This window comes from Malaclemys terrapin, chromosome 9, assembly GCF_027887155.1.
Source record: "Malaclemys terrapin pileata isolate rMalTer1 chromosome 9, rMalTer1.hap1, whole genome shotgun sequence".
Lineage (NCBI taxonomy): Eukaryota > Metazoa > Chordata > Testudines > Emydidae > Malaclemys > Malaclemys terrapin.
Window position 1 is genome coordinate 66,272,202 of NC_071513.1, and position 23,739 is coordinate 66,295,940.

The 23,739-nt window shown below is 41.5% G+C and overlaps 1 protein-coding gene across 3 annotated transcripts in view; it reads right to left on the reverse strand.

The window, feature by feature from the left end:
• Nucleotides 1-23,739, reverse strand: part of SPSB4 (splA/ryanodine receptor domain and SOCS box containing 4) — a 187,605-nt gene that overhangs the window by 146,186 nt on the left and 17,680 nt on the right. For 2 of the 3 annotated variants that reach the window (XM_054038752.1, XM_054038753.1), the window contains exon 1: nucleotides 15,716-16,444. The exons of the other annotated variant lie outside the window; for it this stretch is intronic. The gene's annotated coding sequence lies outside the window, so the exon portion shown is untranslated. Of the gene's footprint in view, nucleotides 1-15,715; nucleotides 16,445-23,739 lie in introns of those variants that run through there. 3 annotated transcript variants of the gene reach the window in all.

A 23,739-nucleotide genomic window follows, 5' to 3' on the forward strand; every position in this document is an offset into this window, starting at 1 on the left:
CCATGTAGGGTGTCCAGATGAGATGAAGAAAATATCGGGAAACCGGAGGGGGCAGGGAAGCCGAGTGATCCTGGCGGCGCAAAATAGCGGGACAAACAGCTCAAAATCAGCACCCTAATTCCATGCCTGGCAGAGTTTATCTCCTTTCAATGCAAGTCTTGTTTAAACTGGCTTAATATAATGGTTAACAACTCTTCCTTTCTGATTTAAATATTTCTGCATGACTTTCATTGATCATCAATTGTAAGTTTTACTAGCCAGCACTGGTAACAATTGTAAGATTGTGCCTTTTACCTCATTTTCATTATTGTTTTGGTTTTTTTTTTTTTTAAAGCATACTACTGCAAATACTACTCTGAGTAAATCCTGTTGTGTAAACCCTAGCATTGCACCCCCTCATGGATGTGAATTTCTGCTTATAGAACCATAGAATATCATGGTTGGAAGGGACCTCAGGAGGTCTCATCTAGTCCAACCCCTCTGTAACCCTCAAAACAGGACCAATACCCAATTAAATCATCCCAGCCAGGGCTTTGTCAAGCCTGACCTTAAAAACCTCTAATGAAGGAGATTCCACCACCTCCCTAGTAACCCATTCCAATACTAAGAGATTTGAAAGTTACTAGTAACTTTGGATGCCTCCGTTTTTGGGTTCTTAGTTTGAGGTTCCGTTGAAGGGGATTTCTTTAGAACTGGAAGGGATCCTGAAAGGTCAGAGTCCAGCCCCCTGCCTTCACACATTGAAGTGAAGTATGCAGAGAATGAAGCATCCAAAGGAATTTAGACACCCACTGAAATTAATGGTAAATTCTCCTGTCAGTTTTGAAATAGCACCCCCCTCCGTTTTTTTTTTTTTCTGCAAAATGTTTCTAAAGATATCAAGTTTCTTGGGTATAATTAATATTCTGTCTTGGAAAGACCAATTATGGTGTGGGTCTCTCCCCAGCCCTCCCCTGCTGAAGCTCTTTCACCTCGTATTCACTGGGGCAGAGAAAGGTGCCTAGTGGCACAGTAGTAGGAGCACTCATCTGGGACGGGAAAGGCCTGGATTTAAATCCCTGCTCCACATCAGATATAGGTATTTTGACCATCTCTCTCTCTCTCTCTCTCATATTCTGGGTGGATGCTCTAAACACTGGGTAACTGAGTATAAGGGGGCACCTCCAACTCCTCTGGCTGTATTTTGTTCAAGGGCCGATCCGACAGACTTGTACTACAGCAGTGTGTGAGCACATCTTGGATTCTGCAGCTAGATAGGTGGGGAATGCCTACTTTGTGTATCTTGCTGGGGCTGAGGCATGCTAGCCACCAAGCTGTTCAATGCTGCCAAGACTGAGGAATCTTCACAGAGATTTCCTCCCCAATGTCACTTCCTGAAGGTTTTACTTAAGACTATGCAAAAGGATGATTGGGTCCATTAAATGCACAAGAGTTACCCATTTTTATTATTTTTTTAGTGGGACAGAAGAGCTGCGAGTAGCTTTTAGGAAATATTTATAAAAAAGCCCACAATATTGGCTCTTCAGTAGGCTTAGTTAACCCACTTCCCCGAGAGATGGTAGCTGTGTGGATGGGAGAAGGTCTCCCGCTGACCTAGTGCTGTCTAAACAGGGAGTTATACCTACCTAACTAAGTTTATCAGGTGTGTGGGTTTTTTTACATCCCTGAGCAATGTAGTTATATCAATATAGGTCTGTAGTGTAGACCAGACCTTAGACTAGGCACCTTATTTCAGATTAAGGAAGGTGTGATAAATGAAGGGGGGGTAGATCCCTTTTATGGACACCCAGCTAGTTAGTTAGCTGTAAAATCCCTCTTAGTAGCTGTTCTCTACTTGCATGTAAAGGGTTAAAAAGCCTCCCTCCATAGGTGAAAAAAAAAAAAAAAAAAAAAAAAAAAAAAAAAGTGGGCACCTGACCAAAAGAGCCAATGGGAGGGCTAAAACTTTTTAAAATTGGGAAAAACCTTCCCGTTGTTGTCTGTTGTTCTCTCATTAGAAAAGGTTCAGAGAAGGGCAACTAAAATGATTAGGGGTTTGGAATGGGTTCCATATGAGGAGAGATTAAAGAGGCTTGGACTTTTCAGCTTGGAAAAAGGGAGACTAAGGGGGTATATAAAATCATGAGTGGTGTGGAGAAAGTGAATAAAGAAAAGTTATTTACTTGTTCATATAATATAAGAACTAGGGGCCACCAAATGAAATTAATGGGCAGCAGGTTTAAAAAAAATAAAAGGAAGTTCTTCACACAGCACACAGTCAACCTGTGGAACTCCTTGCCTGAGGAGGTTATGAAGGATACGACTATAACAGGGTTTAAAGGAGAACTAGATAAATTCATATAGGTTAAGTCCATTAATGACTATTAGCCAGGATGGGTAAGGAATTGTGTCCCTAGCCTCTGTTTGTCAGAGGGTGGAGATGGATGGCAGGAGAGAGAGAGAGAGAGAGAGAGATCACTTGATCATTGCCCGTTAGGTTCACTCTCCCTCTGGGGCACCTGGCATTGGCCACTGTTGGCAGACAGGATGCTGGGCTCGATGGACCCTTCATCTGACCCAGTATGGCCATTCTTATGTTCTCTGGGCTGCAGGGACAAGGAGCAGCAATGCTATAAGCAGGAATGCTTTGTAAGGTTTGAACCAGGTATTAAAAGTTATCTTCCATACCTAGAAGGAATCATTGGGACAGGGAATGTTTAGATAGACGGCGTCAGGTTTATTTCTTTATTTTGGCTTGTGGATCGCCTCTGTGCTAACCCCAAATGCTTTTGTTTGCTTGTAACCTTTAAGATGAACCCCCAAAAAGCTATTTTGGGTGCTTAATTTTTGGAATTGCTCCTTTAAAAATCTAACAAAAGCCTAAGTTCCAGATGTATTTTCTTCCTTTTTGTTTTTAATATAATTTATCTTTCTTAAGAACAGAATTGGATTTTTGGTGTCCTAAGAGGTTTGTGCATATGTTGTTTAGTTAGCTGGTGGCAACAGCTAATTTCCTTTGTTTTCTTTCTCAGCTCTTCCCTGGAGGGGGGTGAAAGGGCTTGAGGTGAAAGGGCTTGGGAGAAATTCCCAAGTGCGCCTTCCTGGGATCAAGGGGTTTTTTTGCATTTGGGTGGTGGCAGTGTTTACCAAGCCAAGGTCAGAGAAAAGCTGTAACCTTGGGAGTGTAAAACAAGCCTGGAGTGGCAAGTATTAATTTTTGAAATCCTTGCGGGCCTCCACCTTCTGCACTCGAAGTGCCAGAGTGGGGATTCAACCTTGACAGAAGGCAACAAATATGAACTCTCCCTCTCTCTGGGCCATGGACAAAAGAGTGACTCATGCTAACATTCAGCATCTCAATTGCTACACAAATTAGCAGCTGCCCCACAGCTGCCAGCAACATGTCCTTACACTTAAGGTGAACTCAAGGGATATATGTTAAATAGGGTTACCATACGTCCGGATTTTCCCGGACATGTCCGGCTTTTGGGGGCTCAAATCCCCGTCCGGGGGGAAATCCCCAAAAGCCGGGCATGTCCGGGAAAATCGGGAGGGAGGGAGGGCTCGGCCGGGGCCTCTTTGGCCGGGGCCGGTGGGGGGCCGGGCCGGGGCCATGGTGCCGGGCCAGGCCTGCGGGGCCAGTCCGGGGTCGCGGGGCCGGGCCGCCGGGGGGTGCGCTGGGCCGCCGGGGGCCAGCAGTGCTGGGCGGGCCGGGGCCGGCACCCCAGGGCCCGATCCGACCCAGGCTGGAGCTGCCGGGGGCCCAGCCTGGGCTGCGCCTCCTCCCCCCACACTCCCCCTTACCTGCTTCAGGCTTCCCGCAAATTAAATGTTCACGGGAAGCAGGGGAGGGGGCGGAGACTTTGGGGAGGGGGTGGAGTTGGGGCGGGGCCGGGGCCCCGTGGAGTGTCCTCCATTTGGAGGCACAAAATATGGTAACCCTAACGTTAAATGAGACTTGTACTTTGGGGAGAGGGAGCAATTCTTCATGATGTGCAAAGAGGGTCTGAGAAGTTGGTGGCAGGATTAACATAAGAACATTAACACACTTGGACTGAGGTGGAGATGGACATAGGAGATGGAAGTGTTGAGAATCACTAGGTTAGGCTAAAAGGGGTAAAAAACAAGGGTAATGTCATGTTAGGAGTCTACTACAGGCCACCTAACCAGGTGGAAGAGGTGGATGAGGCTTTTTTTTTTTTTTTTTTTTTAAAAACAAAATCATTCAAAGCCCAAGATTTGGTGGTGATGGGGGACTTCAACTATCCAAATATATGTTAGGAAAATAACACAGCGGGGCAAAGACCATCCAACAAATTCTTGGACTGCATTGCAGACAACTTTTTATTTCAGAAGGTTGAAAAAGCTACTGGGGGGAAACTGTTCTAGACTTGATTTTAACAAATAGGGAGGAACTCATTGAGAATTTGAAAGTAGAAGGCAGCTTGGGAGAAAGTGATCATGAAATCATAGAGTTTGCAATTCTAAGGAAGGGTAGAAGGGAGGACAGCAAAATAGAGACAATGGATTTCAGGAAGGCGGATTTTGGTAAACTGAGAGAGCTGATAGGTAAGGTCCCATGGAAATCAAGACTGAGGGGAAAAACAAATGAGGAGAGTTGGCAGTTTTTCAAAGGGACACTATTAAGAGCCCAAAAGCAAGCTATTCCGCTTGTTAGGAAAGATAGAAAATTTGGCAAAAGACCACCCTGGCTTAACCACGAGATCTTGCATGATCTAAAAAATAAAAAGGAGTCAGAAAAAATGTAATCTGTCCTAGTTTCCAAAGGATGAATATAGGCAAACAGGAATGCAGTGGCAAGATTAAAAAGGCAAAGGCACAAAATGAGCTCAAACTAGCTACAGGAATAAAGGGAAACAAGAAGACTTTTTATCAATACATTAGAAGCAAGAGGAAGACCAAAGACAGGGTAGGCTCACTGCTCAGTGAAGAGGGAGAAACAGTAACAGGAAACTTGGAAATGGCAGAGATGCTTAATGACTTCTTTGTTTCGGTCTTCACCAAGAAGTCTGAAGGAATGCCTAACATAGTGAATGCTAATGGGAAGGGGGTAGGTTTAGCAGATAAAATAAAAAAAGAACAAGTTAAAAATCACTTAGAAAAGTTAGATGCCTGCAAGTCACCAGGGCCTGATGAAATGCATCCTAGAATACTCAAGGAGCTAATAGAGGAGGTATCTGAGCCTCTAGCTATTATCTTTGGAAAATCATGGGAGACGGGAGAGATTCCAGAAGACTGGAAAAGGGCAAATATAGGGCCCATCTATAAAAAGGGAAATAAAGACAACCCAGGAAACTACAAACCAGTTAGTTTAACTTCTGTGCCAAGGAAGATAATGGAGCAAGTAATTAAGGAAATCTGCAAACACTTGGAAGGTGGTAAGGTGATAAGGAACAGCCAGCATGGATTTGTAAAGAACAAATCATGTCAAACCAATCTGATACCTTTCTTTGATAGGATAACGAGTCTTGTGGATAAGGGAGAAGCTGTGTATGTGGTATACCTAGACTTTAGTAAGGCATTTGCTACGGTCTCGCATGATATTCTTATCGATAAACTAGGCAAATACAATTTAGATGGGGCTACTATAAGGTGGGTGCATAACTGACTGAATAACCGTACTCAGAGTTGTTATTAATGGTTCCCAATCCTGCTGGAAAGGCATAACGAGTGGGGTTCCACAGCGGTCTGTTTTGGGACCAGCTCTGTTCAATATCTTCATCAACGACTTAGATATTGGCATAGAAAGTACGCTTATTAAGTTTGCGGATGATACCAAACTGGGAGGGATTGCAACTGCTTTGGAGGACAGGGTCATAATTCAAAATGATCTGGACAAATTGGAGAAATGGGCTGAGGTAAACAGGATGAAGTTTAACAAAGAAATGCAAAGTGCTCCACTTAGGAAAAAAAATCAGTTTCACACATACAGAATGGGAAGAGACTGTCTAGGAAGGAGTATGGCAGGGATCTAGGGGTTATAGTGGACCACAAAGGTAAACATGAGTCAACAGTGTGATGCTGTTGCAAAATAAGCAAACGTGATTCTGGGATATATTAACAGGTGTGTTGTGAGCAAGACACAAGAAGTCATTCTTCCGCTCTCCTCTGCGCTGGTTAGGCCTCAACTGGAGTATTGTGTCCAGTTCCGGGCACTGCATTTCAAGAAAGATGTGGAGAAATTGGAAAGGGTCCAGAGAAGAGCAACAAGAATGATTAAAGGTCTTGAGAACATGACCTATGAAGGAAGGCTGAAAGAATTGGGTTTGTTTAGTTTGGAAAAGAGAAGACTGAGAGGGGACATGATAGCAGTTTTCAGGTATCTAAAAGGGTGTCATAAGGAGGAGGGAGAAAACTTGTTCACCTTAGCCTCTAAGGATAGAGCAAGAAGCAATGGGCTTAGGCTGCAGCAAGGGAGGTTTAGGATGGACATTAGGAAAAAGTTCCTAACTGTCAGGGTGGTTAAACACTGGAATAAATTGTGTAGGGAGGTTGTGGAATCTCCATCTCTGGAGATATTTAAGAGTAGGTTAGATAAATGTCTATCAGGGATGGTCTAGACAGTATTTAATCCTGCCATGAGGGCAGGGGACTGAACTCGATCTCTCGAGGTCCCTTCCAGTCCTAGAATCTATATGAATAGCCTTTCTGAGTGAGACCAATGGTCCATCTAACCCAGTATCCTCCCTTCCAACTGTGGCTGGTGCCAGATGTTTCAGAGGGAACAGGGCAATCACTGGGTGATCCATTCCCTGTCACATCTAGTTCCAGCTTCAGGCAGTCAGAGGTCTAGAGACACCCAGAACACAGGGTTGTATCCCTGATCATCTTGGCTAATAGCCATTGATGGACATATCCTTCATGAACTATTTTTTTTCTTTAATCCAGTTATATTTTTGGCCTCCACATCCCCTGGCAAGAGTTCCACAGAACAGAAGTGCATTCTGTGAAGAAAAACTTCCCCTTTTGTTTGTTTTAAAACTGTTGCCTATTATAATAATTTCACTGGATAATCCCATAGTTCTAGTGTTATGTGAAGGGTAGATAAAACTTCCTTATTTACTTTCTCCACAGCATGTGTGATTTTATAGACCTCTATCCTATTCCCCCCCCCCCCCACTCATCTCTTTTCTAAGCTGAACAGTCAGTCTTTATAATCATTTTTATTGCCCTTCTCTGTACTTTTCCCAACTCTGTTCCTGTTTTCCTGAGTGTTTCAACTTTAGAAAAACCAGGGATGTCAATTCCGGTCTTTCTTGGTTTTGCTGAACAACTTTATGTTAAGTCATGTTTGTTATGAGCTCTTGGCCTTAACTGAAAGGATGAGAACAATGAATCTTTAACACTTTGGCTACAAGACAACTTTGTTAGTCATCAACATTGAGCACACAAATAGAGCTCCAGCTTCTAGTGCTCAACCTCAAGCCGCTACACATCTCAAACCTTGTCTCCCAAGAGCCACCACTGCTCCACAGACACCAGTCTTGTCTCCTCCCCATTCCAGTCTGTGCATTTTTCCATTCTACCATCTGCAAGTGCAACATCCCTTCTATTCTGCATAGGCTTCTTCCTCAATTGTGCCTGTAAGAAGTGAGATTATCATCAGGTTCCACTCCCTCCCAAGTCTAAATGGTACCATGGACCTCCGAAATTCCTAGTGCATCCTGTTTGCTTTTAAGTCTGGCTTGAAGAATGAAAGCACTTTGGAGCAGGGATTCCATTTTTTGATAGCATACAGCACTGAACACACTGTCAGCTCTAAAGAAATTATAATAAAGCCACTATTCAAGCTTAAAGAGAAAGGATTGTTATAATTGCAAATTCATTCCTCGCTGCTCCACCAGGTAGTATTCCAAGAGTTTGTTCATCTGGCAGCCAACCAGTGAGTCTATGCCACCCCAAGTAGTACCTATAATCCTACACTGCGAGAGGGCCAGCCAATGAGTACATCACTCCCTATCTCCAAATGATGAGCGAGAGTCCTTAAGGTGCAATGGAGGAGTTTCCTCAACTCAGAGTGATCTTCCATCATTCATTTTTGTTAGCAAGCTGTGAACCCAGAGCTGTTCTGGTGCTGGTTCTCAGGCTGCATGGTAGAATGCAGTCAACATATTTTACCAACAATCCATATGAAATAAGATTTCATCTTCCAAAAGAAAAAAAAAAAAAAAAAAAAATTAAAAAGTTAGCAAGAAAGATGCATTTTATGCTCTATATCAGGTGTGGGCAAACTTTTTGGCCTGTGGGCCACATCTGTGTGTAGAAATTGTATGGCCGGCCATGACTGCTCATGAAATTGGGGGTTCCTGGCCAATGGGAGTGGCACTTGGGGTGGGGGGCTGTGTGCGGAACCCCCTGGCCCCCCCCTACGCATAGGAGCCAGAGGGGGGACATGCTGCTACTTCCGGGAGCTACGTGAAAAGCCCCCAACCCTGCTACCCAGCAGGAGCTCGAGGGCCGGATTAAAAGGTCCGATGGGCCAGACATGGCCCATGGGCCATAATTTGCCCACCTCTGCCCTATCTGAAAGAAAGGGAAAAAATACTACTTTATAGAGGAATACTGTGGCTTTTGGGGAAAAAAGCATCTGGCTGTGACAACATCTTTTCCTATAGCCGTATGTACATCAGCTAATATCAATTGCCTACCTAGTAATCCATACTTTGCACCAACAGTCTATAAAATTAATTTTTAAGAGAAAGTTTAACACGCACACCAAAAATTGTGGGGAATGGGATTGCAAACAGTGCAACATGGATTTATAGTTAAAATTACAAGAAAAATAAGTGTGTATGAGATGTAAGTCTTAGGCGAGTGGCAGACAACAGCAATTTGACCAACTTTAATGTATACACACATACCTCATACATCATTTGAGAGCTTATTATGTCTACTTTAAGATGAGGTATGATGTGGAGCTGTCAAGTGGTACCATTCCCACAGAGAGGAGAATAAAAAACACACGCCATAATCAGAAGTGAATGCAAATATTTCAAAGTGGTCATTCTTAATTTAATGACAATGTATTATTTCAAGATACAAAATTGGATTTTTGTGACCTCAAAGCATAACAATCTAAAAGTATAACAAAATCCAATACATTTCAATGATACCTAGAAATGTCACAAGCAATAATGCTTGTGACATTCCTAGTCAACATCATTATCATCTTGTTCATCATTATGATCTCTGTGAATATGTGCTTACTGTTGGGGCGGTGCCAAATTATTATGAATTACTGTGGTTGATATGAATGAATGTGGTAAGCATGAGTTTGGCATGGATTGGTACGTCTGAATTTGCTAGAGGATTCTGGGAGCAGGATTCTCTTAGTGTCAGACAGTTGGTGAAAGTGCTGAAATTGCACTTGAATGATTAATAAAAGCTCTATTTGTGTGTAAGTTTCAACATCAAACTTTGGAATATATCAGCTGGGGGGGGAGGAGAGGGGGACCAGCTCACCAGATAAAGAAAACGTAAAAACATGCGATCAGTGAGCTTGGTACAGGCTGACCCAGGTCAAAAATGATCCTCTGGATGGCATCACGCTAAGAGCTCAAGTGAATGATTGATGAGAGGGTAAACATTGATTGAGCTTTGATCTGTGTCTGTTTTGCCGCCCCACCCCCCTTCCAAAATATTAATAGGAGAAAACTAGTTATAAAACACCCACCAGACATATTTTTGGGACACGTGACTCCTTTGAGAATAAAAGCTATAAATGCTAAGCAGAGTACACCTCTACCCCACTATAACGCTGTCCTCGAGAGCCAAAAAAAATCTTACCGCGTTATATGTGAAACCACGTTATATAGAACTTGCTTTGATCTGCCGGAATGTCCCCCCCTCCCCCCCGAGCACTGCTTTACTGCGTTATATCCAAATTTGTGTTATATCGGGTTGCGTTATATCAGGGTACAGGTATACATTAGTTTCCCAATTAACATTTAAAGAAGTGATGCTGTAAGACAGAAGGCCTTGGGGTAACCAAGACCCTGCTACAAGGGACATTTGACAGATCAAATACCTAAAAGGTGAAAAGAAGAGAAGAAAAGAAGTCTCCATCTAGAACTGGTAGCTCTACCTGTTTTGTTTGCCAATCAGGATACTGTGTAAGGCCAACATAGTTACTGAGGGTTTAATGCTTGGGGAATTAAGGCTTATCAGGGAGATGTGTAGTCTATAACCTTTGTTGCTTGTGTGATTTTCCCCCCCTCAAATTACTATGCATTAAGCATATTGTTTCAGAATTTTCACTGGTACTGGTAACAATCCGCCCAGCTGTGGGCCGTTAAAGATCCATTTCAACCATTACCACAGTTTTCATTCCCTTCGCATATACACAGTTCTGTGCAGTGAAGATTGTTTTGACTACAGACAGTTGATTGTGCAGCAACCACTATCGGTACAGACCAAAATAAAGGTCTCATAGAAGCTCAGATGCCATTGTGCTCTTGAAGAATAAAGTTCGATATACACATTTTTTCTAACCATGTTGCAATGCTGATCCAGTACCTGGTTTAATTACGTGTAAAGACATTCTAATATTTGTTTGCCAAGATGCTCTTTTGACATGTTCTTCAAAACTATCCTCACATGGTGGGAGTTTGGCCAGTGACTTGTCCTTCTTAATTGCCAGTTTGAGGCCCAAGCAATTTGTGTCTCTGTGGGACTCCTTTGCTTTCTCAGTCTCAGCACTGCTAGCAACTTCTTTGCTACCACAAGAAATTGAGGCTTTTCTGACACTCTCTCCAACAATTTTTTCCCCCCAGTATCAAATAGATATGGCACAGTCACATCCTGTTAATGCATGTGCATCAGGAAGCACGTTGCAGAAGTCAGGAGCGAGTGCATCGGTATGAAGCAAGGATTGTCAGTTTTGTGGTAACGGTGCCTGTTTCAATCCACATGTTATCTAGGTGTTCCGTTTTTTGAAAGTATAGAACAGCAAAGAACAAAACATCTGCGGCAGGTCACCTAATTACCATGGTTTCTTTGACACCAAGAGACCCAAAATCCATACTGGCATATAAAGCATACAGAAGTATCTTGTGTCTACTTCCGCTGTACTGCAGAAGTCTCGGGCTTCTTCATACACTTCTACTGGTCATGGACTGCTATTTCACCACTGGAAAAGCCTCAGTAGTGTTTGCGTTGAGTTTGTGCCTGCACTCCCAGGTGCATTTTGAACCATATATTCAAAGGAAAAGGAATTTTACAAGTGATAACTTATTGGACAACACATTTAGAAACGTTTTCCGTGGAGGTATAGGGTGCCCACTAATCACCCGGTATGTCTTGCATCCAATCTTAGACCCTGCCCGGCACCATCATTCTGCAGTTTTCACAGAATTACTGTTGTCATATCTGTCAAACACTTGAATTACAGAATTAGCTTTATCGAATCTTTTCAGGGCCTTTTATTCAGCAGTCAGGTCTCCAAATGTGTGGAATTTGTCTCCAGCCATCATGTGTGTGACAGCCATTGCATCTCTGATGTATAATGCCATTTCTTCTTTGCATGCTTTTAGCTCATGGATTCCTTCAGCTTGAGCTTCTAAGCTGATGCCCTAATTCATTGTTCCAGCAGAATGGAAGAGGAGCATAGACACAGGTCCTACTGGACTAAGCACAGTGCCATTGAAACATTATCTCTGTATCTCGCCAAGAACGGGGCTCTGAGGAAAACGGTTTCTGGACTGATCGTTGCTGTGATTGTTCCTCCTTTGCCAGACTTAAATTTGGACTTCTTGACCATGTCAACAAATGTTTTGATGCTGGATTTCTTAATTGGGCTGAAAAAGCTCTCTCTCCATTTGTTCTTCACCAATATCTGCTATTGTACAAACAACTTGATTGGCGCAGCAAGTCTGGGAGGGAGGAGAAGCGGAGCTGCAGCACGCTTGTGGGAGGAGGTGGAGCAGAGGTGAGCTGGGGTGGGGGGGCCACAGCAAGTACTGAGCGAGCGCAGAGGAACCGCTTGCGGGAGCATGAATTCAGATATAACGCGGTAAAGCAGCCCCATACCCTGGAACGCTGCTTTACCACGTTATATTCGAATTCGCATTATATCGGACCGCATTATATCGGGGTAGAGGTGTACATTTATATCTTTCCCCTATGCAGTACTAACTGTGAGCGCACAGTCTACTACTACTAGTGCACAATCTTCAGGGAGACTGATCTGGCCAGCAAATTTCAATTATAAATATAGAAAATTAATCACTTATTAGATACTTTGACAACTAAGCACTAGATTAAGGTCTTGAAATTAACTTAAACAGTAAAAACTGTAGTCATTGTCATGTTGCAGTCTTTCTCGAATGATAGAGAGAGAGATCACACTGGTTTTGGGTACCATTGTTCAACCTCACCTGCAAGATTATGGTACCACTTGACATTTCCACATCATACTTAGTCTGAACATACATGAAATAACCTTTTAAAGGATACGACATAGATGTGTGTAGTGCAAGTACATTAAACTCTCAAAATAGGGTCCTTTATGGAGAATTGCTGCATGCCTATCTGGCAAGTTTTAACCCAGAGCAAATGTTTACATTTTAAAAGATAAATCCTCAGGTATTGTATTCTATGGCAATATTAGCAAACATTTAATTGTGTGTGTGTGCAAACAGCACTTTTACATTAAATTTTGATAAGACAATATTGATTTTAGTTCCAACTGGCCAATCTTAAAACACAATTTTTATAATGGAAACCAGAAAAAAAACACACACACACACACACCTGCCTCACTACATACCTGGTCTTTTCTTTCCATTATACTCTAGTAGTGTATTTTATTTATGTGGCTCAGCAAGAGAAATCTAAATTAGCACTGTTAATCTAAAGACGGTTTTGTCAGCATGGCTCCTTTACAATTCAACAGACATGAGTCAAGGTTCGTGTCTTAGATCACACAATAAAGCAAGGCATCTCCACAGAATACCAGGCACTGCTCGTCCATGTTGTAACTCTTTCCTTGGCCTGAAGCCAGGATTTGCAAGTTCCACTAAACTTTGACATAAAGTACCATCTTGGGAAACTTGGTTATAACTAAAATACCTTTAAATTTCCCTTTTATTTATTTTCTATTAAGAAAGACAGTACATCTACATTACCGTTGTTTAAGCTGGAATTTACAGTTTCTTAGAATTCCTTTCAAAGCCTTATTAAATTTGCACTGAAGCAATGTTGCCATAGCGCAAGGGGATTGTAAGTGAAGGATGTCAGCATTGCTGTAGAGAGCAGCCAAGCAAACTAAGTAGAAGAGACAGCTAAAAATGCAGTATGATTTACAAGACTTGAACCTGGTAAAAACATGCCCTTATTTTAAGCCAAGAGGAATTTGGTAGAAATGTTTTTAACACGAGGATGCTAATCATTCTAATCAAGGTCTTGTAACAGTGAAAGGCTAGTCAGATCTCAGAACCCCACATTCTGATTTTAACCCTACCAAGTGCATTACTGCAACATTCTAAGAACAAACAAACTAGTCATAAGGGCTAGTCACAAGGTCAGTAAAATTCAAGAGCATCTCATCAAGATAACCATCACATGCAACCCTCTGAACAATCCATGAAACAGCTCCAAGCTCCATTGTAACACTTCCCTCCCCTGTAGAAGAGAGGACGGAGTGTTAGTGACCTACACAAAGAAGTGGAGCAAGCAGTATCTGTGGAGGAAGACAAGCCAGAAATAGTTTGCTCAGTTTTGGTATTTTTGGTACATGGAAAATCCATTACACTAAGTTTACAAAGCAACAATGAAGTCTGACAAGTGATTGAGTTGCTTCATGTGGACTAGCATGAGAGATGGTCTATCACTCAGCAATTCTTATGCTACAGGAAACTTACGAAGTCATAAAAGACCATCATAACAGCCTCAACAAAAATTAGCAATTTTAGTCTGCTCTAGTCAGTGTATATTTCTTAGTTGGTGCTGTATCTTCATTCGGGCACCTCTGTGCAAGTGATCTCAGCATGACTATTATAAAATGTATTTCCCAAAAAGGAACCTTATATCAATGTATCGCACCAAAGCACTGAGGAATACTGAGCAAGAAGACTGATGATATCAGATGAATTTAAGTGAAGTCTGTAAAGAAAGAAGAAATAAAGGTCAGGAAAACACATGCATTAGGGAGCTGCCAAACTACTGTTCCTGGATGCCTCTAAACAGTTAAATGCAGAAGTTCAGCTCTTAGTTTCACAAGCTCGCTATAAAGGTACTTACAGTACGATCCATCTGAAGACCTTCAAGTGCTTCAAAGGCATTAATAAATTATGCCTTAGCCCCACTGTGATGTAGGGATATGCAGTTGGAGAAATAGAGGCAGAGAGGTTGCCCAAGGTTACACAACAAAATCAATGGCAGAGACAAGCATATTTAAACCAGGTTCCCCACCTCCCCGTTTTGTGCTTTAGCCACTAGGACACACTTCTGTTAATAATACCACTGTACACGTTATAAAACCATTGCCCAATAGTTTTTAAAAATGAATTTACAACATTTGACTTTATTCTGTCATCAGCACAAAATAAGTCTAACTGCAACTCTCATGTTCCTGACAGACTGCTTTTGTTACAGAAAGGACATTAAAAATGCATCATGGCTTGACATGTTCTGCACAAACCAAACAAACATTAGTTGCAAGCTTAGGAACAGCCCTTAGGGGATGTTATTTTTCTAAGGATAAACTCTTTCACAATGCAGTGTTATCTTGTTATGGATAGTTTCTGTCACCAAGGGCAATAGAAGCATTGTGAAAAATTGGTTTTGACTAGCACTCTGGGCTGCAGCCAATATCAAATTAGTAACCAAAGTAATAACTGATCAAGTCTAGATTCCAGATGCTTCTCACCCCATAGCAATGTGTAATGTATATTTTACAAAATACAAGGGAGAAAAAAACCCCTAAATTAACACGCCAAATGTCACATCAACTTTACCTACTGATCTTAAACTAGAACGTTCCTCCTCCTCCAGAATGAATGGGATTCTACGCTTGAGCAATTCAATAGGAAACAGTGTGACACATTATTCAACAGCTTTGATGGTTTCAAAAAGTATTACTATTCCAAATGAGGATCAGACCAATTTTGAAGAACATTCTTGCCAGAAGTTTTTAAAAGTAGCAACAGGGCAAACGGATTGAATACATTTCTTCACTGGAACTCACACGTAGCATAAAACCTTGGTTTGGTTACTAACAAAATTATAACTTGTGTTACTTTTGCCAAAGACACTTTTAATATTTCAAATTTTTCTAAGTAGCTCAGCTGAAGTCTCCTCTTTTGCCTCTAAAAGTCATTTTCTAAATGTCTAAAAATATTGCACTGATAGATGCATCACAATCTGCCCTATGCACAAATTTTTGTTTACACTGGGATTGTTTGAACCCCACCAACATCTAGGTTCACAGCCAGGCAGCATAAATGTATGGAGTTTTGTTTGTTTTTCACATTTTTGTTGTTGTTTTTGTGAAAATCAAGACCACAATTAAACATGAATTTTACAAGCATTGCTGAAAGGCAGAAGAATGTGTATTAATATTATTTCAACCACAGATACTGGGGTTTGTTGTTGTTCGATTTTAAATACTAGTTTCTAAACTTGTAGCCACTGTTTCGAAAACGTACATCACTAAACATATCACGGAATAAAACAACATTCGTAATCAGTGGAAAACATCCACCTTTCAAGAACTTACCATAAAAATATTAAAGCACCTCTTAGGCTGGTCCGTTATGGGAATACAAAAATCCAGAGGGAAAGGTCGAACCACAAGTAAACAAAACAGAAAAAGGAGCTGTGACTCGCAAAAGTATTTCCTTAAACAATATTTTCCTCTTGAACGGCAACCGATCTAAGCTTCCAAACGCTGGCAGCTGTAGTTTAGCACAAGCAAACCTTCCGAAGAGACAGGTTTAAAAGCAAAGATCTAGTTGAAGGCTGCTTAACGAAGTGTGAGAGAGCCACATCTGTGTAATGTGTGCTGGGGCTCCAAACATACAAGCCAGAGGAAAGACGGGGAAAAGACACTTCCTTACTCAGTAGGATACAAGCTTGTAATAGAAAATCGAAGCAACCCAGCATAGCCAGGAAACACTTCACAACTGTTCCCGCAGAAAAAGTGCCGTCACTCCCCACAAAAGAAAACTGGCCTCTGAACACCGTCCTCCTGCCCTCTGCAGACCTGGTTTTGTTGCTCCTTCAAAGGCTAATTTACTTCATGCCTCAGATTCCTCTTTCTGTCTCTCCCCTCCAGAGAGACAGCCCAGATGGGAAGAGCCTGCAGCTGAAGCGAGTGCAGTGCCCCATCGGGAAAGCTGATCCTGCTGATCTCATCACTAAGGGCTACTAATCCAATGACCAGGGAATTAAGAACAGATGGTGACGCCCCTTCCCCCAACACCAGCATTACCACACAGACGTGGAAACGCACACAAGCCTGAGCCTACCAACTGGGTAACAGAGCTCCTCTTGCTATTGCACAAACTGCAATTCCTCGCACGCTTTCCTGTGCATCTGTCTAGAGCTGACCAAGAGCACTCTTAGTTCACTGAGCCAGCCCAGCTCTGCATTATTTAACCCCTTGGGTCACAAAGGAGGCATGGGATCCTCATGTGCAACCAGTGGTGCTGGAATTAGGGGTGCTGTTGCACCCCCTGGCTTGAAGTAGTAATAACCAGGGCTTAAATTCAGCCAGAGCCCACGGGAACGGAGCACCCATAAATATTTTCAAATTTGTGGGCGGGGCCTCAGCCCCACGGGAGAGACTACACCAGGGCTGGAGCCCTGAGCCCCAGCACACCTCCTTTCCCAATCTGCCAGGCTGAAGCCCTGAACCCCAGGGAACCTGCTCCCCCCTGGATGGGAGAGGGCTCCAGGAAATAATCATTACGAATTTAAGCCCTGGTAATAACAAACACCAAATAAATGGTTTCCATCAGCAGCAGCACCCCCACTATAAAAATTGTTCCAGCACCCCTGTGTGTAACTTCTCCTTTGGCACCTGAAGATTTCTGTTTGTTTAAACACACACACAGCCTGCCTGTACCAGAACACAATGTTGACATGAACTTTAGAGGTGCTGAGCGCCCCTTGCCAATGCTCCCACAAAAGTCAATGGAAGATAAGGTTGCTCCAGTACCTCTGAAAAATCACCCTACCGATGTACTGGTGTGGAGTGTAATAAAGAGTAGGAACAGGAGGGAAATCTCGCAAATCTGTCCATTCTTACACCCCACCCTCTTTGTCTGTAAGTGGCCTGATTAGGCCATGATCCTGGAAAGACAGAGTCACTTACTGGTAAGTAGTCCCATGAAAATTGAAAGGAACTAGTCACATGGGGTAAAGTTAAGTACATGTGATATGTACATTTTTGTAGGCTCGTGGCTTCAGGTTTTAAGCTGTGGGAACAGAGACTGGTCTTTTCATAGGCCTATATAGCTCCCAGCAAACTTTTTGATGCTAAATAAACAAACAACTCCTAAATATGGCCCCCATCCTGCACTGTGATCTGTTCAAGCAAACTGCATCACTGACTTAGAATCCACCTCTGTGCATATGCAAATCACAGTGCAAGATCTGGGTCTTTTTTCCCCACAAACACTTTTTTTATTAATTCCATTATTTAGTTAAAATGAAACCCAATGTTTTGTGATGCTAATAATGGGTTTAATTCAAAACCCCATTCAATAATTTGCATATGTGCTTTTTTCCCCACAGTTGTGCCTGACTAGCAAGTTGAAACCTTTTCTTTCAGATACTGACTTCACTACTATTATCCAGACATTTGTCACCTCAAGACCAGGTGATGGACTAAGGAACCCTCAAATACAGAAAAAATGTCTTTGAAATAATACACATCTTAAGGTTTAAAAGGATTCTTCCTTGTGTGCTGGGACACTAGAAATTCAAAGGGGTCAGGACATATGGTCTTTTTGTGGATTTTGCTGTATTCTCTGGGATCTAAGCTTTCTTTTTTTTAAAAGTTACATTCTTAACCCTACTGGTGGTGATAGCCTTCCCAATGTAAACTAATGCATTTTTCCTACTGGAATCTCCAGCCAGACAATCTGAAACAAAAGCAGTAAGAAGTGTGAATTCTCACTTTCATCTGAACTGAGTGTTAAACTTTAAAGCCTAGACTGGACCACTTAACTACCAAACTACTCCTCTGAAAGGATGTTTCCGGGCAAGTTCTGCACATGCAAACAGTTGAATATTCTGAGGATTGAGAGCTTGCTATTCTCTTTAAGTTCAAGTGAAGTTTACAACATGGTCAATTATAAAATCATCGGGGTTAGTAATTTGACTTGTATGAATGTGAGTTTTCCATAAAATTTGGTCCAGCTGCATTTAAGGCTGTTCAGTTTAAATTAACTGATATTTTAAAATAACTCTCCCAGTTTGTTTTGCAGTGTTACGTATTTAGGAAAGTAGAGATAAATGAAAGAAAACAAACCTCAACGCCTAAAGTTGTAGAGATCGGAGAGGGACCTCCCTTATTTATGTCAGCTGCTGTTTGTTTGATAGACTTCATTGGGACATGCCTAGCACCAGCATTAGTAAAAAAAAATAGTGAAAGTTCATCTTGTTGGAAGGGTGTGAAAATTGAGCCAGTAATCTACCATCTACATAGTCTCTCTCATACAACCAATTAAATGGTTGCATGAAAATTAACTGTAATTAAAAGGTGGTAATTGGTTGAGTTACCTCTCATAGTACAATGGCATAAATATGTACATTGTTGTCACACAGGTATAATTCATGAAGTCAAAATGGCTGAAAACTTAAAACTTGGACCATGACAGACTGCAGATCTCAGCGGTGATTGAACCTGGGGCTATTCTGCACAAAAAGATCTCTCACCCTTGCTTGTAGCAGTTTCCATCGCTTCACATGGACTCAGACATTCTAGGCTTCAGAGTGACACACAGTGACAATCCAGAAATCTTATTCTGGAGATGATTCACACCATAAACAGGGGGAAATTGTGAAACAGTTGCAATGTACTCTGTGGGATAGAGGAACAGCCTTGGAACAAATGTTCCAGAACTCCCACAAATGTTTTTAAAAAGCATACAGTGAGAGTTATACTAAGCCTATATCTCCGCTCTTCCAAAATCTCTCTTTCACCACTTAGGTAACCATTAGAGAAGGATGAAACAGAAAATATAAGAACCAATCAGAAATTTAACCTTCTTCTAGGTTTGAAAAAGTTTGGGTAAATATTTCCATTGCTTCCCACTCAAAAACCAGCAACAGGCCTTTGCGAGGCATGCTAAGACCCTGAGATGAAGGTTTTCTGGCCCAGATCCTCAAAGTATTTAGACTCCTAAATTCCATTGAAATCAAACAAGGAAGTAGCCTAAATACCTCTGAGGATCTGTCTTTCTTGATCTCTACTGGTAGGCCAGTCACTGTATTCAAATTTAACTTCTCTGGTTTGACAAGAAAATACATTCTGTGCTCCATCCTTTCCTTTTCTCAGCCTTAAACAGGGCTGTTATTTTTCTAAGGATAAGCCCTTTCACAATCAGTATTATCTTGTAGGATAGATTTGTTACCTATTTTCTTAGATCATATGTTCTTCCGTGCAGGGACCATGTCTACTACTACATTTGTAATATGACTAAAACAATGGACCCCTGATCCTAATTAGGAACTGTAGGTTCTATTATAAAAAAAATCTGCAATGGAAGATTAAAGAGAAATTTTGCAACTCAACAACTTCTTCACTTTTATCTTCCCAGATATTCTTGGGTACTTAGGCCTGAAACTCAAACAACTGAGAACAATCAGGGAGCAGGGAGATTTGGCCAATACAATGCCCATGCAAAACGTACATTTACTTGAGTGTATAGAAAGTGGTGCTATTGCCTATACTGGTTACTGAGGACTGACACATACTGTTTGTATATGGATAGAAATGATAGACCCTTTTGCCTATGTCTCTGACTTGGCGGGGGGGAAAGGTCATGTTTTCACTAAGAATTTTAAACAGGAATTTGCACCTAGTATAGATATAGCAAGTTGTGTTTGGAAACATGTTAGCTGGTCATGGCCAGTGTAGGACAGTATTTGCACACTAAAGCCGTGCAATTTAATTGCATACATTCTCTATGTAGCATAATTCAACAGTGATTCAGTCCTGTGGTAGAGATGTTTGGAACTGCACACCAAAAAAACCTCAAAAACACCCAAGCTTTAAATAATTATTCACTGAGGTTGATCCTGAGAATTTTCCCTGCCAGAATAAAGGTGTGATCATGACATCTAAAAAGGAAGGTTTAACAAAAATATACACTAGGAAATAGTGATTTTATTAGATGACCATATAGAAAATCTTTTCTATCTCCCAAATGGGAGATCACTAAGGCCTGTCAGAATTGCAAGACAGCCATCTAAGAGAAATTAACGTTGTCCAATGCATTCAATTATGAGTAAATAAGCATGAGGAAAGTACAGAATATTGAAAGAAATATCTAATTGCAAAAGCCAATATAGATTAAACTTGATTGCTACTATAGAGAGGATAAGACGACACAGAACTTCAGCGACCTCTCCCCCACCCCACCCCGTAACCAAAAAGTTTGTTGAGATTCCTTGCTCGTGTGACAATTGACACCCACCTCCCATCGCTAAGTTTGTGGGTTTCATGTTGACAATGTCATGAGCCTCCATCAGCCCTTGAGAGTGGCTATTTCAAGTTCCTAATTGAAAATAATCAGGACTTCACTTAAGTATATGCACCAGGAGCCAATGTGGTTCAGTGAAGACACTGAATGGAAATGAGGAGCCTCAATACCTTGAAGGATCTGGGCCTAAATGACTTACCCACAGTCACACAGAAGTTTGGGGCACAGCAGAGACTTGAAACATGGTGTGAAGCTAGTGGTGCCCTACCACTGGATCATCATCCTTCCTCTCATGATTGCTCATTATACCTTTTAAGATGACAAGGAGAAAAACCTTCCTTTATTTAGAAAGAAGATACATATCTACAGGAACAGCTGTGTCACATTACTAGTCAATCTTGACCTGAAGGGACTACCTATAGCAGTGAATTCAGTCTCTGGTTGTTTGGTTCTGGTTCTCTGATCACCAACAAGGCTGCCTGAGGCTATGTCTACACTGGCAATTGAAAGACAAAACTTCTGTCTTTCAGAGGTGTTAACTTCCCCTCCCTCTACCCCTGAAAGACAAAAATTTTGCGTTGACAAGCGCTGGTGTGAACAGAGCATTGTCAGCAGGAGCACTCTCCTGCCAACAAAGCTAACCCTGTTTGTTGGGGGTTGAAGTCTTTTGTCAGCAGGAGAGCCGACAAAAAGTGGCTACACTGCACGACTTTTAGCAGCACGGCTGTGGCGACATAGCCTTGTTGCTAAAAGCTGTGTAGTGTACTGTAGACAAAGCCTGAGTCGTGGGTTTTTTTAATTATATGAACTGCTACTAGGAACTGGACTGAGACCAACTGCTCGTTTCACTGCGCTGAAGTTGTAACGTTTTTGCGTCACTACCATATACCCCTGGATTCAATGCAAACCACTGCTATAAAGGTGAAAGGCTGTATACACTGGTCCAGACTCCCCAGCCATCAAGACCATATAATTTAACCCTTATGTAAAGGGTATTCCACACTGCTTCTCAGAAGTGGGTATTGATATTGGGTCCTGCAACTTTTGCATGACCAATTTGAGCTACTTTAAAGGAGACTGATTTTAAAAAGGTAGGTGTTCAATATTTTCTAAAAATAGGCCCTTTTAAGGGGGTCTTAAATTGGGTACCCAAAATCATTGATCTCTTTTGAAAATCTTGGTTTCAAAGTCCAATACATAGTTCATATCCAATAACATAACCAATTATCCCTCCTATACACACAGCCAGTTTCTCAGAAAATCTACATACAATATCCACGGGTAAGAGGAAAATTTGTCTTTTAAATCCTTCTGTATTTCACTCATATCCCATCTTCATCAAAGTTCATGGTCTCACGGGTTATGTCAGTTTCAACTGTCAGAACTAAAAATTGATTTCTCTATGGATTTGGTATCCAAAATAGTGCCTTTTCTTCATGCAAAATGTAGTTGGAAATAGCAGCCATGCCACCACATTATGGTCAACAGAAGAAAGTCACCTCAACTATTTTATTTAGATTTATACAAAATAAACTTAACTTTCAAATAAATATTTTAATTGACCACTTGCCCTAGTCCATCAGTAAACAAATATGCCCCAGAAGACATAATAAGATAAAAATCCTTCCACAGCAGTAATGATATCTGCGAGAAAGCCTAATTCATGCTAAAAGGCCTATCCTAACTATTTTGGGTTCTGGAAACCCAAGGGGCTCAATGCCAAAGCAAAAGACCCCCTCAGAGAAAATTATCTGTTAGCAGCTCTTTCCTGTTTAAATGAGGGAGCTCTGCATGAATGCCTCTGCTGACCTCAACTGCAGCAGTCTGGCATGGGAAGGTGGCTTTTCACGTAAGTGTCTCCCAATTATTCAGATCTTTTAAGGCATTACAGTGCCATGGACAAGTTAGACAGCTATTGTAGATCCTGGAGCTTTGGTATAATATGTTCCTGGCTTGAAACTCCATTGATGCAGCAAGTAATTATTCTGTCCTAGCTTTGAGTGTGTTGCTGCTTATAGTGTGCATTACAGCAATCTGATCTCAAATTAACAAAGTCAAGGGTAACGTTGACAAGATCAACCTCTGAGAAACAAAGTCAAATTCTTTTTACCGGGGCAGGTGAGTGTAACTGTCCTTGACTAGTCCTGGAGCATCTAAGACCAGCCCAGGATACAAAACACTAACTGGTGCAGTACATTGTTACAAAAAGCAGTTGCTCTCCTTCAGTTAGTGGAGTCAGTATAATCCTCAACAACTCATCCAGGTGCTTCGCCCAACATATCAACATTATCTCAGCCTTATCTGGATTGACTCAAAACCAGCTAGTTTGCATCCAAGCTCTAAGATCATCTGGACATTCCACTACCCATGCCAAAACGTATGTGATAGAGACTTACAGATGGGTATCATCAGCACACTGAGTAAGTCACAGCCCATTTCTCCTTTCTAAACCTTCTACTGCTTCACATATTTATTGTACCAGCGAGCTGAGAAAATATACCCGTCTGGTCCCCTCATGAGTAAGGCTTTGGGATTGGAGTTAGTAACACGTTACTGCTTGTTGTCTGCTTTTTAACATATAGACAATGACCCAAAGCAACTATTCCTAGAAACTCCTCAATCCCTGACATTGAGTCATATTTATGTTTAGAAATAGAGATCATAATGTATGCACACACAGACATAAACCCTACTTCTCTTGTACCTCAAACCAAGAACACTTCCATTTATACTGCCCCTGACAAATAATTTAGTCAGCTATTTAGCTATTATTGCAAATTCTGTCATGATACTCTGTTAATTTGGACAGAAGTGTCACCCAAATGTAAATACATTATCTGTTTAAGAAAATCTAGAGAATATATGCACTACCATGCTTTATCTTATGTAATATCTTAAGAGAATGTAAGAGACTAGTTACAGGTTTTTGCTTCATCAGGGTCTCCTTAATGTACCCTAGCAGATAACTTCCAATATATTTCTAAATATAAATGTCAAGCAGGTGGAAATATAGATCAAAAATAAGCATTTCTCCTTCAAGGTTTCTTCCTTGCAAAACAGAATCTCTCTACTTAAAGGTAACTCCAGA